Source organism: Salarias fasciatus, chromosome 7 (genome assembly GCF_902148845.1).
Source record: "Salarias fasciatus chromosome 7, fSalaFa1.1, whole genome shotgun sequence".
Lineage (NCBI taxonomy): Eukaryota > Metazoa > Chordata > Actinopteri > Blenniiformes > Blenniidae > Salarias > Salarias fasciatus.
The window spans coordinates 16,932,310-16,949,674 of NC_043751.1; the positions used below are offsets into that span (position 1 = coordinate 16,932,310).

The 17,365-nt window shown below is 41.5% G+C and overlaps 1 long non-coding RNA gene across 1 annotated transcript; it reads right to left on the bottom strand.

Moving 5' to 3' along the window:
- Positions 1–697: 697 nt before the first annotated feature.
- Positions 698–15,857, bottom strand: LOC115392333 (uncharacterized). The gene is made up of 3 exons (XR_003931840.1): positions 15,752–15,857; positions 7,549–7,553; positions 698–708 (listed from the first exon to the last, which is right to left on the bottom strand). It is a non-coding gene; the product is annotated as an uncharacterized LOC115392333 (long non-coding RNA).
- Between the last annotated feature and the right edge of the window lie 1,508 nt (positions 15,858–17,365).

Below are 17,365 nucleotides of genomic sequence, written 5' to 3' on the forward strand. Positions count from 1 at the left end.
TGGGTTTCTTTACGAATAACCATCTTTGTGGTTTACTGCAGTATTCTTGAAAGGAGAAAATATTCCGAGTATCCGTTCGCTTGGGAAAAGATGTCTTTGATGCAAGAAATCATTGAAAATTGGCCAAACTAGTTTGAACTGACAAAAATGCAACAGTGACACAAATACCACCTCGTACATGAGGCATGCACTCTAGAATATTTACAAAAGAAAATTGAAAAATTGTGTACAGTGAGACATAACTCACAAGTCCTCCTTCAGCCAGTGAATAGCTGAAAAAGCATTTCTTCATTTGCATGTTTTTGCTTTGCATGTCACCAGATCACCAGGTCTCACTATAGTCGGTGGAATATTGTCCTTGCCAGGGTTTTCACTCATTGTTTCCAAACTGTGGTCCTGCACAAAGTGTGCTGCATTGCATGTTCAGGCAAACCAGCTTTCTCTCAGCGTGCAGCATCAGTTTCATCAATAAGAGTTTTGTGTGCTTTTGAACATGAGAGAACGACCTGCTGGTCTCCTCCATCAGCACAGTATCACTTCCTTGTTAGATTTTTCTTTTTTTTTTGTGCAAACCGCAGTGACTGGAGGGAGCACTGAGTCTCCACAAGCACAATGTCACAGCACACGCACGACAAATAGAGGACTATGGGAAATGATCAGCTACAAACTCCTAATTTGAGGCCAAACACAGAAACTGTGTTGAGCTGGCTGAGGGAGTGTGTCAGAAACATCTCCCAGTACACACAGACTGGAAGACACACTCCGTTAGTCCATAAATGAAATGTGTGGGTTATCATGCGGTCACACACTCATGATCTCGTGTGATGTTTGGTGGAGCAGCGTCCAAATGCGTGTGCGAAATCTCATTTGTGTCCTTTTTCATACATGCAAAATATTGTCAGACTCTACAATTGGTGTGAATTGTCATTTTTAACCATATGGAGCACGTCATGATCAAAGTTTTTCATTATGAGGGCGACTTACAGCAGGGATTTCTCAACACGACAGTTTGTCAACTGTACTCAAATGGCGTTCACACTCAGCAGATTTCAACTCAATATAGCATATTTAGGATGGCAAAGCAAGAAGCTGCCATCATGAATGTGCAGACTACAAATCTGTAGCTGTTTGGTGATGCCAAGTCAAAACGGGCCAGAATCTCCGCCTTTACTGTTTATCATGACGAGTCAAGGCAGCAGGAGAGAGAAAAGACAGCAGACTCTTATAGACAAATTCTTCATCTGCATTTAACCAATTCTCTCCATAGATATATTCTATAGGTGTGAATCTGAGTGTTATGATCGTCTCTGTGTTTGGTCTGCGCTGGATTAGTGTGCAGGGTGTATTCGGCCTCTGTCCATCGCTTTAGCCCCCTGCAGCCCTGAGTTGGATCGCGATGTAGAAGATGGCTGGATGGCGTACATCCTCTCGACTGTTCTGCATCTTTGTTTCCATCTCTTGGTGTGGTGTCGAAAACAGAGAGAAAATTAAGACTAAAAGACTTTTTAACTTTAAGAGGAAATTATGAGCCACAAAATCTTCAAGCCAGCTCGTTGTTGGTAACATTGCATTATTTTTTTCTCCAGTTTAACTGCACAGAGGAGCCTTACAGCTGTCTGTATATTGCTCCTGTGTAACATGGTGTCTTGCTGAGAGAGCGTCACATTATGGTAAACTGTGTGGGTGGGACATCAAAAAAAATCTAAACATCTACACAGGAGATTTAGGTTTGCATCCTGAGTCCTGTGGTATAATTAGGAAACTAATCAAACTCTCTTGGTAGCTTAATGTAAAACACTCACAAACAACAACAAAAACAACAACAATAACAATCAAGCTCCATTGCCATATTTCTGGCATATTTCCTCAGGTTATTCCATATTTGCCCTGCAGCACTCCAACTCTTTTGATTGAAGATTTGTTATGCCCTCGCTGCTAAATGGAGATTTTGAATTAAGTTGAAAACACGTCAAGTGTCACCACATACATACTGATCCTCTCACTAAGCCGGTGTAACTGAGCTGCGGTGGCAGCAGTGAATCATAGCACAGCGTGCCACAGAGGGTAACTCTCACTTATGCTCTCATGCGCTGGTCAGGTCTCCCTTGAGAAATACTGGCTTAAACTTAGACTGGAGATTGGGCCAAATGCATCACTTTAGAGACTGTTATAAATTTATACCATATGTCCTGCTTTCAGTGTCGTCGCTCCGTGCTGCATGTGGGCTGGAGGTTAGATCTTATAGCAGGTTATTTCACGATGACTGCTGAGATGTAAATAACTGTATCAGCAGATGAAGACACTCATCTGCAAGACAGTGTTGTTCTGTGATGTGAATGTCTGATAAACAGATAAAGACAAATTGAATGAATCACAAAACGCAGCTCATTTAGTTAACCTTTAATTAAGTGGCTGCGTTTGGTTCATATTTTGCAGTTTCTTCCAGCCGCACTATGATTGATGACAGTCACAAAATATATCATGAAAAAGTTCTGTTAAATCACTTTTGCTCCGAACTTCTTGGAATCCCACAAATTTCGTTTTTTTATTGCCTTAACTTTTATTACCACCAGTCAATGAACATGACTGATACGCTCAGCATAGATTATGGGAAATCGCATGATTAAACTACTGTGAACATTATCCCACGGTTCATGACAGCATGTCAGGTTTTATTTTAATGTCCAGTTCATCCAGTTCAGGGAAACTTTTTTATTAATACCACTTCATGTTGTTCAACGATAATACTGAAAGACATGAAAGAAGTGGTGAGAACAGTGTGCAACATTTTCAAAAATCTGGTAAGAAGTGTATTTTATTTAAGGGAATTTTCAAGTCGCAAACAGTCAATTATATTTGATTTTGGTCAGTTAGACATTTTGTCAAAGTAACATCGCCTATAACATACAGAACAATCCATCAGTTTTCATTTCCACTGTCTTTCAAGACAGTAGTCTCTGAAGTCTTAAAGTTTTAAAGGAAGAATGAAGTTTTCTAATTACTTAAGAACATAGGCAGAACAGATGCATTAAATTTGAAATAAGAAATAAGTCTTTGTTTTTAGCCTATATCTCGATTTCTTCTCCAAGAACAACATCCAAAACACGGCCTCATACCGACCCTCAGATTCCCGCTCCTCCACTGCCTTCCCTGAAGCCCTCCCGTCTCTCCCAGGGGTCTCTAAACACACAAACTGTCACCAAGTGTAGAGCCGACACACACCAAAGGTGTCACACATCACATGCTTGATACGAGTATTAATCATTATCGTGGCCATGCAGGCACACACACAAGCACAGTCACCAGTTTGTTTAGCTCTTTCCTCAAACAGCGCATGAATCACAGCCTGGAAGATTCCAGAAAACACACACTGGTGTGTGTTGGTGCTGCGTGCGTTGGGAGAGCAGAGGCTGAGGTGGGAGGGTTGGGCTTGGGAAGCTTTCTTATAAGCAGGTTAGGACTCCCAGTGGCATCAATCCTGCTACAAACTGCTTTGATCAGTTTGTAGTCTCAATCCAATTTAAGAGCTCGCCCAGAGCAAGTGTGTGCGTGTGCGTGTGTGTGTGTGTGTGTGTGTGTGTGTGTGTGTAATTTTGTTTATAAACTGTAAACTGGTGTTTGGCCCATGGCAGGCAGCTGGGCAGAGACTGCAGGCTGGAGCTGAATAATGTACTGTATACACACACACACACACACACATGCACACGAGCACGCACACACACATATATACATATACATACACACACACACACATACACACACACCAACTCAGTCTCTTTGCGGTCTTTGCTGTGGGGAATCAAGAGTCATTGATATTCTAAGTTGCTGCTTGCCACATTCAGGAAATAAGGACCTGCCCATGAAACACAGCCAGTCCTTTGTACCCGCTTCTGTCTGCGGCTATCTCTCTCATTCACACGTGCCACACGCACGCACGCACACACGCACGCACGCACGCACGCACATGACACTACATTCATAAAACTCACACACAACTCCGCCACTTATTCTGAATGAGTTGCTACGTTCAATATTTATTGTTCCAAAACTGCCGCTGATCAGATTTGCATTTTGCTCGCCTAAAAAAAAAAAAAAAAAAAAAAAAGAAAAACCACAGTATAAAATATTCAGCCTCTGAAAGTAAGAGTCATGGGAGCCCTGAGAGTGTTTATTCATGTCGTACCCTGGGAAAGCACACGGGAGCGCGTTGGAGAGAACACTTTACAGTGCACAGCCCAGCTCATCAGCTGAATATATTACTCTGCTCCTGAAGGCAACGCTGTTCGCTCTGGACTCCTACAGAGTGAACACTGCTGATCAGCAGGACACACACACACACACACACACACACACACACACACACACACACACACCCAGACACAGCGGCTCTCGCTCCCGTTTCACACACTCCTCACCCTCTCTTCCCCTGAGCTGCCCTTTCTTCCAATGGCGTTCCCTGGCCCATAATGGGGAGGAGGAGAGGATCTTAATAGGCAGGAAAAGGTCAAGGACAGCCGCTGATGTCCTGCTTAGGCTACCAGACATCTGTTAACAGGAGACAGGGACCAGGAGGATATTGGTAAGACAGAGCAGCACAAGCGAAAGTCCAGCAGATGCAAAAATAGATGGTCGTCTTGAGACCGGAGCTGCGTGTTTCAGCCGGCGCACGCCGCATCGCAAAGTGCCAGCGCAGAGTTTTGCTTCGTTAATGAAAAGTGCTGATACATGTCAGACGTCTCCTGATCCATGAATCAAAGCGCACACCTAACTTATTAAAGTCAGTCTGGAGGAGCTCTTATCTTATCTCCCCTGCAGTTTTCCCTTTTCCGCCCTGCTTTTATCCCTCATTGTCTGGCTGAACGATCATGTGAAGAAATGTTGACGCAGAGAGCAGAGGCAGACCCGGCTAACAAGGTTTGTCTGTCTCAATCACCACAAACAATATCACTCTCAGCTAAAATATGCAAGGGAACGCGGCTCACAATAAGAATGCCAGAGGCCACGGTGACTGGCATTTCCTGACAAATAGACTTAATTTAGACGTAACTCTGTTTTTGTGTTGTTAATTTCCCCGCGCACCTGCTTACACTGCACATGCACCAACATCTTCCATTTCTCTTTCTTTTTTTTTAAGGGGGGGGGGTGATAAGGTTTGAGAGCTGACTGACAGCCGACCCAGCTTCCCAGCATCCTCTACCCCCCCCCTCGTCTTCCTCCTCTGCTCTCCTTGTCTCTCATTTTCGAAGCTTCCCTCTGCTCTCATTCTGCCCGTCAGCATTATAAAGCCCCATACCATGTACGCACACTCAGACGCATTTCCTACACAGAAGCAGGGAGGGAGAAGTCAGAAAGAAATGAGATCAGAGAAGAGAAACGGGAAAAAAAGAACCCACTGTGAATCTTAGCTGACACAATGTGAGCTGGAGATTCTCTGGTTCATAATGTGGACTTCAACCTGGATTCACTGCTGACTGTACAAATGATGACTCCTGCAATTATGTTCTCTCTCTCTCTTTCTCTCGCTCTCTCTCTCTTTCTCTCGCTCTCTCCCTAGGAGACCGAAGCTCCCACATGTTTGACAAGAGTCTAAAATTAAACTGATAAAGCACTGCTAGGTATGTCGGCCAAGGGGACAGGACATAGATGAAGTAATGGGGTGAATCACAGCGTGCAGCATTAACAGCATCGGATTAATGCTCTGTTTCATTGAGCTGCTGTTTACCAACATCGTGTGCATTATTTTCCAGTAAAAGCTGCTTTCTTCCATGCAGGCATCCCTGCATACATTCACGGCTGCCACTGAAATAAACTGAAAACCTGAGAAAATGCTAAATAGGACATTTAGATTCCTCGTCACTGCACATGATCATAAGACTCGTGTGGCTGAATTTAAGAGCCACGCAGTCGTCGTTTCATGCTGTTTATAGCAGGTAATTTAACAGAGCCATATTGTAAGCTTTCTTGCAAAGTGTGAGAGAAAACAGTGCGTTTAGCAGGGACTTTTACACAACAAGGGTTTATGTGCAGAGTGTCCTGTGTGGATAGATGGTCAGACAATAATCAATAGGTCAAACCCTGTGAGGCTGGTTCAGGAGGACAATTATAACTCTTTTCTCATGCAACAATTATATCAATTGTTGGAATCAGCACTGCACACTCTGCTTTAAGTCAATTGATATGGTATCATTTATTTTCAGCACACTTCCCTTCAATAATTGCTAACTTCCCCAAATGCTTGACTGCTGTGGCTTCCTGTTCTTCATTCCAAATCAGTTAAATTCATCTTAATTCTTGTATTTTTTTATGCAACCAACGCATGACATCACAATTATCTTTCTATCCAGCTGCACCCTCTCTGTAGCTCAGAGCCAAAGTATGCATAACAATCAGACCACAGCAAAACACTATTAGTGGTCCATGCACACCGTCTGTCTGTCACAAGCATTTACTCCAAAGCAGCTTGAAAACCCACTCAAAGCATCAAGCCATTGTTTGGTCGTCTGAAAGTCATTACAGCAAGTTTGGAACATCTTGACCATCAAAATGAAACAAACAAATATGAGTTAATGAACCTCTCAGAGATACACCAGGCATGATGCTCTAACTGTGTGTTAGTCTAGGCATGTTCAGGAATGATGTTGAGTCGCCTACATGTTTTAAAGGTTCTAATAGCTCTGAGAGGCGAGGAGGCAAGCAGGCTTCTTTTTGCAATGCATCACAGCTTGGTATCAAAGAAAATTGGGAAACACAAAGAAAATAAAATATGTGACATCCCATTAATGTGAGGCGTCACTGAGATGAACCGCACTACTGTGAAGTAAGTTAAGTATTCTATTCTATTCTATTCTATTCTATTCTGGCTGAACTTGCTGCTTAATGGAACCTTTCTCTGTGGAGTTTCCATGTTCTCCCTATAAGAGCCCAAATGACTGGTTTAAAGTTTAAGCTTATGTATTTCTGAGTCTTTTGCTTCTTGTTTTAGGATCTCCATTACTTGCCACAACTGTTCCTCCTGGAATCCTGAACAATCCTATAAATACTAATAAATCACAAACACAACATAAGCAGCAGGACGTACTGAGGGTTGCACCTGACAGATGAACAAAATTACAATTTCTGAAAACATTTCTTGTTTTACGTTGACAGGTTTGAAAAAGCAGATGCAAGTCGACGCAACCTTTAGTAGAGATGCAGCTGTTAATGTTATGAAGAGAATTTCTCACGCTGGCCTCTCACAAATGTTATTTATGGACTTTGTGATCAGATATTTTCTGTGTTTTAACCAGTCTCAGGTCTTGAAATATCTTCTGAATCACTTGGCTGCTTTATATCATATATTCTATTTATCTTTTTTCTGAGTTAAGTTCTGAATTATTTGTCATAGCAATCATTAGAATTTCCACCAAATTGTTGTCTTGTAAAGCGAACTGAACGCGCGCAAAACTCCCATTCGGCTCTTTATGTCACTGATGGCGTATAAGAAGTTGATCACTGGCAAAACGTGAGCAGCTTAGCATGCTTTGTACGTAATCTCAGTAAATCAGTGACTGAGTCTCAAGATTTTCACAAATCCAGGCCGGTTGAATTCTAATGTTTTCATCATTTGAGACTAGTCATAACCCCGGTCGGGTTGACCTCAAGGGCCTGTGAGCTTTCTGGAAAAGACATCTAGGGACATCAAGTGTGGCTGTGTGGATGTTCCCATTTCATCGAAAACCAAAGGTTATATGACGCCAAGTGTCTGAACGCTTTTCAGGGGGAATGAGTAATTAGAGTGGTGGGTTTGTGCATCTTGTTTCAAATCCCTGGAAAGAAAGGGAAAAAAAAAAAAAGATCAGGAATTGACTCCCGCCAAGCTGCCCTTTTCGCAGAGTCACTCATAATTGCTCTTATGTGCCACTCCATTTTTTTTTTTTTTTTTGTTGGATAAATATATTTATCTGCTGTCCTGTGTATTTGTCAGTTTTGTTTGGCTTCACTCTTGTGTAATAGCACTCCCTCCAGATACACAGTGAACATCGAGTGTTTACTCTAGGTCCGCTTCTCACTCTGATTTCCAAGTGACTTGACTTGTTGATGGCAGGCGGCAAACAGCTCCAGCCACAGCGAAGCCCGCCGCCTACCCACAACACAGAGCTGTTGAGTGTGTGTGTTATATTTCCTCAGGTGTGAGAGGAGGGGGGGGGGGGGGGGGGGGGGGGGGGGGGTTTGGAGAGAACTGTGTGATTGTGTGTATCATGATGACTGATGCTGTGTGTGCCGTCACTCCAAGTTCAGGCTCGTGCTGCTGTTTTTCTGCTGCACTGCAGAGGCCTGCGCTGCCTCTTGCTCACAACTTTAGACCGGTTTCCCCGGCAACCAGGGTGTCTGCACATGGAGAGCAACCATCTTCCCCAGATGAGAGCTTTTGTCAGTACAGTCACGATCACTAGGAAAGAGAGAGAGAAGGAGGAGAGAGAGAGAGAGAGAGAGAGAGAGAGAGAGAGAGAGAGAGGGAGAGAGAGAGAGAGATGGGCGAGTGCAACCAATATATCACTTATATATTTTGGCGAGGCATAAATTGCTATTTGTCTAACCAAGTGGACAACCTTCTCAAGTTAGAGTGGTATAGCATTTCTCATATATAGTTTTTTTTTTTTTTTTTGCTCATACACACAAATATACCGTGGTCATACACAAGCGAGTTTTCCTGGGATATTCTGACTCTTCTACCCTCCGCGGTAAAGTGGATGTCAAGTTTAACTCACAAAATAAAGTAATATTTCTGTCCGAGATGAGAAATACCTCAGGTTGTCGGAGTTAAATTGCAACTGTGCCCCTGTGTGTGAAAATAAGCGGACTCAAGACTTTGTGGAGGCTGGCAGGGAAAAGTAGCAGAAAAGTAATGTAGATCAGAGTTTTGAAACTGCACTGTAATTTCTTTTGAGGAAAGAAAAAAAAACAGTATGGTGTATTGTGTGCTTAAAAGAGGTTCAAGGAAGGAAAGAGTTGCTGATATATATATAAAAAAAAAATCAAATCAAATAAATAAAAAACGCTATAGATCATGATTTCCCTGTGCGAGCCTGCTCTGCTGGAAGTATTGTTTTTGTTTTAATGACATAAAGTGAATTTTAAAGTTTCGGTGATTAGAATAGGCAGGATGAAGAAACATCAGAAGGGGATGACCCAGATGAGGCAACAAGACAGATAGGACCATAAAGAGTCTAGACACTGGTGGAGAAGGGTGGGAGTGTGTGGGAGAGAGAGACTTGGACCAGATTTAAGGATGAGGTGGTGAAGGGAAAGACAAAAAGTAAAAGCCATAGGTTCATGAATTTTTCACTGATTCATCTTCTATACTGTTTCATCCTGTTCTCCATAAAGATCACTTAAATTGAGTCTTCATATACTATTTTGAGCAAACTTTAGGTCTTATAATGTTGTGCTAACACTGAAGATCCAGTCAGGTCTCCTGTGTCTCAGTCAAGTCTGTGTCCTGCCTGTCTCGTCCCTTCCCGTTTCATTTTGAAACTCACCTGTCTCATCTTTGTCGCTGCACATTTGCTCTTCCTGCCTGTAGATCTATTTGGGGAGCATGAAGGGAAAAAAAAAAAAAAAAACTCAAAAAACTCTTGAACCAGCAAACTGCAGCTGTTCATACCTTGAAAACGACAGTCTGTTCTCCCTTTTAAGGGTGTTTTTCCACCTGCTGCTTTTAAACTGACCTGGTTCAGTTTAGGCACCACGTGCAGAGCAAGGGGGTATTTATGAACCTGACACTCTGATGCTCTCCAAAAGCTGAAGGAACTGTCACAGAGCGGCTCTGGCCACACAAATGCGAGTGTGAGTGTGAGTGCAGACGCACCAGGCTGGAACAGCACTACGGTGCAAACCGGAAAGGGAAAAGCCCCATGATGCATATTGTGAGGGCAACCGCACCGCGGTGCACAGTGATTGCGTGCATACTCAGCTAAACTATGTGATTTTTTTTTTTTTTTTTTTTTTTAACATTATTGTCTATGTTTTGGAGTGCCACTTTCAGTGCTTCTTCATCATGTTTTACTTCAAGTGCAATAAAGTTTGGATGTTTGTGTCAAAATAAGATTTTTTTGGAACAATGAATTTTTTTTAAACAAATGAAGCCGAACAAATGACCCTGATCTAATACAGTCAGACACATGAACATCTTTATTAGCTCACAGAATACTACACCATGCCTTCATGTGACCTTAATAAGACTGTTACTGTAAAAACCTTCTGTCAGATAATCTAAACAAAACCATACAAAGTTAAACAGTAAAGTTTACAATTCAGGTCTATAACACACCAGGAAGGGTAAGCTCCATATTCTTGCACTGCTGAATTACGTTATTCAATACCAAGACTTGTTTCTTCTCTGAGAATCTTTGGTACATGAATAACTTACATCACAAGTTATTAAGCTCCTACATTCTATTCTTGTTATTTCTGCTCAAAGTAAAAAATTCATACCTCCATTACATGATTTAAAACAACACTGCAGTTTGTGAAAAGCATTGCACAATCAGTGTGTGAGTGCATCATTTACTGCACACACACTGCACCCCTCATTTCTGCTGTGCATTGATGAAAGGTTATCAAGGGAACTGATATTGTCTTTTTCTTTTTCTTTTTATCTTTTGCATTTGCTTTCATCCATCACATATATTTTGTTAGTAGTGTGTTTTGGGAATAGCTATAATCAAAAACAATTTGATTGCAAACAGTCCATCAGAAGTCAGTCACATTTATTTTACTTATTCTGTTAATTGCTAAAAGGCTTATTTTTTGTTATAATTTAAAATATAATATTCAGGTGACATTGCTCTTTTCAATCAATCAATCAATCAGTATATCTATCGATCTATCTATCTATCTATCTATCTATCTATCTATCTATCTATCTATCACACTCAGGCACACACACGATGGAACCAAGTGATCTATCTTCTGTTGGTGATTACTTTATTTGATTACATATTTAAAAACTATTTCCCCATTTCATATAATTGTAGCATGCTGACAAAATTCACTGAAGCTGAGCGAGTAAAAAAAAAAAAAAAAAAGCATTTATCCATCACATGGTCACATGAACACTGCACACTGCTTCTTAGTAGCTGATTGGATGAAGCTTCAGTTTGAACCAGGAAGTCTGGAAACACACAGACCACCAGCTACAGGTAGGAAACTTGGAAGTAAATGAAACTTTGCTCAGATCAACATGTGTCCGCTGTTGGCAGGTGAAACTGAATCGTATTTACTGCAGTCTAAGTGTGAAGGCAACTAAATGAGCTGTGTGTGTGTGTGTGTGTGTGTGTGTGTGTGTGTGTGTGTGTGTGTGTGTGTGTGTGTGTGTGTGTGTGTGTGTGTGTGTGTGTGTGTGTGTGTGTGTGTGTGTGTGTGTGTGTGTGAGTTTCTCTCAGTGCTCCCAGCATTGGGAGCTGCTTTGTGTCAGGTGTGGCATGTCGTTGTCATTTTCTTGCCTCTGCTTTTGCTCTGCTGTTTTTGTTTGTTGGACAAGTGAACTCATTTTGGTAAGAGCTGCTTTTTGTCATGACTTGCAGCCACTTCAGCTTTCAGAGGTCAGGGGGCTGCTTTGCAATTATATGCTGAAGAGAAAAGTGAAACAAAGAAGCTGACTCTTGTCAAATGAATTCGTTTTGGTACTTGAAGTTTGGAGACTGGATAAATCAAGGGAGGGCTGTCCGTGAACTTTTCCTCTCTGGAACTGTTTATCTGTTACTACTCACCTGTCTGAAGCAAAACATTCACAGCATATCCTTTCACATCCTGAAGTTTACAATAAGTAGATAATGAAAGCATCAATTATTGATGCTGTAGGTGCAAATCCAACTCTATAAATCCTTGACTTTTAAGTAGAATTCATAGTTGTATATAAAGTACGTTCATGATGAAAGCATTTTCAAACCTTTTTGTAAATGGATGTTATTTGGAAACTGTTTTCCCAGTGATTCACAGCTTCAATACAAGTTAGTTCATGATCAGTGTTGGTAAAAAGTGACTATATAACTAATGTTAATGATGACTTTGGTAAATCTGTGCCAACAAACAGCACAGCAATTAATTGGTGTGTATTACTGGTGCTTTTTTTTAACTGTAGATCAGTTAAGTAAAAAGTTAAAATTTACCTTTGTACCTGAGTAACTTTCAGACACTGTCCTTCTACTTATAGTTTCACTGAGCAAGTGACCACATGTCACTCCTCATTTCTTCATGTTTCTTCAACACAACACAAATATTTAGTCCAGTTGAACACTGACAACGGAGATGTTATGATTTTTTTTCCTCTCAGTGAGAGCTTCTTATTGATGCTTGTATTGGAAATATGAAGTATAAATAATATACAGTATAAATCTGTGCAGCCAGTGTTATAATCTTTAGAAATTAGAGCCATTTTCTTTTTGTGCATAGAATACTGGGAATAAAATGGGATTCAGTTGTGTGTCAAAGAAGACTTCCAAAAAGAGAAATGGTAAAATATGGACATATTTGGTCAATGAAATGCTATTTTTTTAAATTTTTTTCTGCATTTAATTGGCATGTAATTAATACATGTATTTGGATCTAATATTAGAATCAGAAAACAGTGCCACTGAAAGGGTTAAACAAAGAATGTGACTATTTTGTTAAAGCAGAAAATAGACCAAACCAGCAGTGAGGGTGTATATACCCTGATGTGTTTGCGCCTCAGGAACTGTGTGCAAAGTGTTCATACATAGACACAGACCAAGATAACGCTGTGCCCTCGCCTGGTGGTTTCAAACCCTTTTTGTTTGACCTCGACCGTGGTGACTGTAAAGTGGATTGTCGCTGGTCCAGTGCGTCCCGATTCCTTTTTGATGGAATCACACTGAACAACTTCTCATGTTCGTCTGGTCTGGAATTGAGAGTTATTAGTTACTCCTCCACTTTGATAAATCTCGCTGCTCGGTCAGAGCCGCACAAGGGAAAGAGCTCTAACGATCTTGACAAAGCCTCATGTCTGATCCTTTGATCCATAAAACAGTTGATGAGTGCAGTGAGCTTTTTTTAAATAAAAAAAAAAAAGGGAAGGAAGTTATATCTGCCAATTATTGCTATCCATCAAATGAGAATAAAAACCTTTCTGCACTGTTATGATCACTTTCTCTTGTAACATATGAGCTTCTAAGTTTTTCAGTTTGTAAAATATAGCGGTCATGAATTTCAGTGTGAACATTAGAAAAAAAACAAAAATATGTTTTCCACTTACCTAAAAAATACACAATTTGGATAGAAGTCCTCGCCATGTATTGGTGTTGTGCTGCCATTTTTTTTTTTTTCACTAAATTGTTTTGGCTCGACTTCTCAGTTTGGTTTGTGAAAGAATCCGGCTGAGCTGCTCAGGGGAAAAAAAAACCTGTACCTGCATTTCTGAAACATGCAGATGGTGCGTTCCTCTTCCAAACCGCCGTCACTCCAACACCCGACTCCTCTCTCCTTTGCACGCCCATCGTCTTACCTCTGTGGTCATTTTACTCCGGCTCTGTTTGTCTGAATGTGTGAGTCATAAGGCTCAGTCATAATTTAACTTTTCTACTTTATTCTAAACATTCTCTTCCTCAATGTATTTATTAGTGTTGCCCTCTAAGCTGATCTTTTCCCATAATTCCTTTCCCCCTGCTCTCTCTGGTCACTGAGATGCAGTCAGAGGTCACTTCATGAAGAATGGACACCTTCCTCATCGCTGTCCTATAGCTGTAGTATAATTATTATAACACTGTAGCAACAAGAGCCTGATAGGTGTGTTTGCATTCGCATTAAACTTGGTCATTTGTTGGTCTAATAGCACATCAGTGTTTGTAGGCTGGTCATTACCGCCGTTCACACACTCATAACTCTTCATTACTGCTAACAATGACATGAGAACTCTTGCATCAAACACACAGGCACACCTCCAACAACAGAGGGCTGGTTTTGTGATTAGGCTGTGGATGGTGTGTGTATGTGTTTGTGTGTGTGTGTGTGTGTGTGTGTGTGTGTGTGTGTGTGTCTGGGAACAACTCTTCCATCTTACAGAACCGTCAATGTTCTGATGAACTGTCTGAACCGTTAAATCAGCTAAAATGTTTCTTTCTGCCCTCGGCCCTGATTTTTGTCATGTCAGACATAACAAGGTTAAACATGAGCTTACATAAATTTGTAAATCTTGATAAATCTAACGTGTCCTCCGTTCCCTGATCTACGAGCACAGCTTGGGCCACATCGCGTTCTTCTGCTCCGATAGGCGCTATCTTGAGTTGTGACACAGAAACGGTGCCGAGCGGACACCATCAGGCGGACGCACAGGCAGATAAAGATCACCTCCCTGACATGACCTCTGTCAATGACATCGTATACACACACACACACACACGCACTGTAGCGACCTCAAACACAAACGTATCCACAGCTACAAATATTGAAGATTGGAGTGTTTACACCATGACACAAACTCAATGTCACGTATATGCACACGAAAAAACCTAAACAGAGTGAAGGACACCAGAAGGCTGACCTTAAAAAGGGTTCCTGGACGAACTAACTGCTGTCTCTTCAACATCTGAAAGTTTGTTTTGCGAAAGTTGAATTCTAACTTTGATCTATGGTCTAAAGCTGTTGAGTCTATAAAGACAAAGACTGGTCTGAATGTTTCAGGAACAGCTGATCTCAGGTTTTCACACCAAACAATTTCCTGGGATTACAGAGAATGGTCTTTAAAGAAGAAAAAAAAGAGAGAGAGAACAAAAAGAAAATAGTTTTGGTAATGCTAGAGATCAGGGGAGAATGGCCAGACTGGGTTGAATAATACAGCAGGAAACCACATGTTGTGTAACACTGAGAGTTGACGCAAGTTCACCAAAACTGAATAATGGAGGATACGTCGCTTTCTGCGATGAGCCTCAGTTGTTGAAAACATTCAGAATTTGGCATAAACAACATAAACGCATGATTCCATCCTGCTTTCTTTTGTTTTGGTGTTGCGTATATTTTCTTCAAGGGGGGCATGAAAATCTTAATATTGAGTGTAGCTGACTTTGGCAGGCTTAGAAACGCATGATACGGCTCCTTTAAGGCAATTTGGAGTCCTCAGCATATCTGGTTGTGATTGTTGTCCATCCCTTTATGGCCATATTGTACGTTCTTCTGATGCCTTTTTCCTGTGGGAAAACGCACCATGTCACAACGCTCCAAGCCATCTAAAAAAAAATATTTTTTAATTATTTAAGCCAGATTTCAGTTCAACATAGCACCTTTGAGAAATGGTGAAAGAAGAGATTAGCCACATGGATGCTCAGCCAAAGAATCTAGAGCAAATGTGTGATGCTGGCATGTCAATATGGACCGAAATCTCTGAGGAACACTTTCAGCACCTTGTTGAATCTATTTGAGCAAGAATAAAGACAGGTCTGATGGTAAAAGGGGTCAAACATGAAAGAAGCAAAAGGTGTGTTTAATGGTTTGGCCAGTGTGGGTGTAGCTCTCATACATTTTCAGTCTCTGAAAGAGACTTCATAGAAAAATCTCTTTGATCCAATGATGGACTCTTTTTTTTTTTTTTCTCCGCAAACAAAAAAAAAACAGGAAAAAAAATTATATCTTGATGGTGCAGGATACCAAGAAGATGATTTAGTTTGATTTACAATGAAAACGGGGTGAATATATACCTGTACATCAACTTTGATCCCTGCGGTGGAACGTTTTGGAGATGGAGAATCTGGCGGCGGTAAACTGAAACCAGATTCATCTCATGCATTTAATGTCATCACATATCAGACTTATAGATCCACATAATCATAAACACCCGAGCCTGCAGCCTTATAGATGTGTTCCTTTTGCGTCACTATGTTCATATGTTATACTTTCATCTTCAAGTGATATAGAGGCGGGGGAGAGCCGTGATTGATTATTAATTGTGACAAGCTGTGGAGCAATCAGTCTAGTTGCTGAGTAAGCACATAAACAGCGCGGAGACGGCCGTGCGTGATGCTGCGCAATTGATACGCTGGCGCTGCTCGAAGACTACGCCAATAGCAGGATCAGGGTGGAGAGAGTTTTTTTGGGACCGTGAAGATTTCCAGGCCCCTCATGGTGACTGTCTAATAAGCCGATTTAGATTCCTCAGAGTCGTCCTCTTAGTCTGTACGCTGAACTGGATCCGGTGTCAGACACACCAGCTACATACACACTATTTGGACTTCATAAATCAGATGGTCAAGTAAGTAATGCCCTAGTTTTTGCAAGTATGCCTCATAAAGATTGCATTCAAATATGAAATTCTAGTAACAGTGTCAAATATTGCTCATCAGATTCCACGATGCAGTCTCTCTCTCTCTTTTTTTTGTGACACATCTGGAAAAAAAAAAAAAAAAAATCACCATTGCTGTAACACTCAGAGGGTTTCAGGTGGAAATGGGAGGGTTATTGTACCATCAGTCATACCGTGTGTTCTACGAGCTGTTAGGAGCAGAAGTGCGGGTTAGAAGAGAAATTTCTGAGCCCCAGATGGCATTGTCATCATCCTCTCTACTCTCCCCGCGATGAGAGGCTTCATTCAGCTAAATGTGGGATGGGAGTCACAGCTAAACACACACAGTCCCCGGCCTCTCTCTGCTATTCAATGATGCTGTGCAATTTTCATTGTGTTGCTATCCAACGAGTGCGGGGGGGGGGGACGTCACTGTGAGGGGAACATGATGCCAGAAGTGTGGTGAATCCAGCTCCAGTGTTTGGCATCAGCAAATGGACACCAAAGATAAAGCACCGAACAATCCATCCAGGGAAGCAGCAGCACATCCAACACATACAACTGGCGGTTTTGGTCCAGTTGGCCATTATGCTGGATTTGTTTATGAGTGGGTCAGCACTGCACTTCTAATGGGACCGCTCGCCCACATTTAAAAAGCTGATTCCTGATCAGCTGTATTTTCACAGCGCTGGTCTCGGGCCACATCAGTGCAGTGTGAAAACCTCGGCCCGTCACCAAGCTTCTGCTTCAGTCCAAAAGTACACACATAAACAAAAAAAAAAAAAGCATCCAGTTGAGCTCTGGGAGTTTTGCAAAAACTCCCATAGCCTGAACCCAGGAAATAGCATCCAAAAAAAAAAAAGCACTGGCTCCCTTCAGAGGAGCGGTGTGTTAGAAAAGCATCCTGAAGGGGATGCTTTCCACCGCAGAATTAGCAAGATTATTGTTATCATCAGTCAATATGCGTTTCTGAATTACAGTCCTGCAGCTAATGTTAACATTTTAATGCCGATCATTTACGAGATTCGTCGGAGTCGTTCGCGGCGCAGCAGAACAAAAACAAACAATAACACAAGCAAAACAAACAACATAACAACA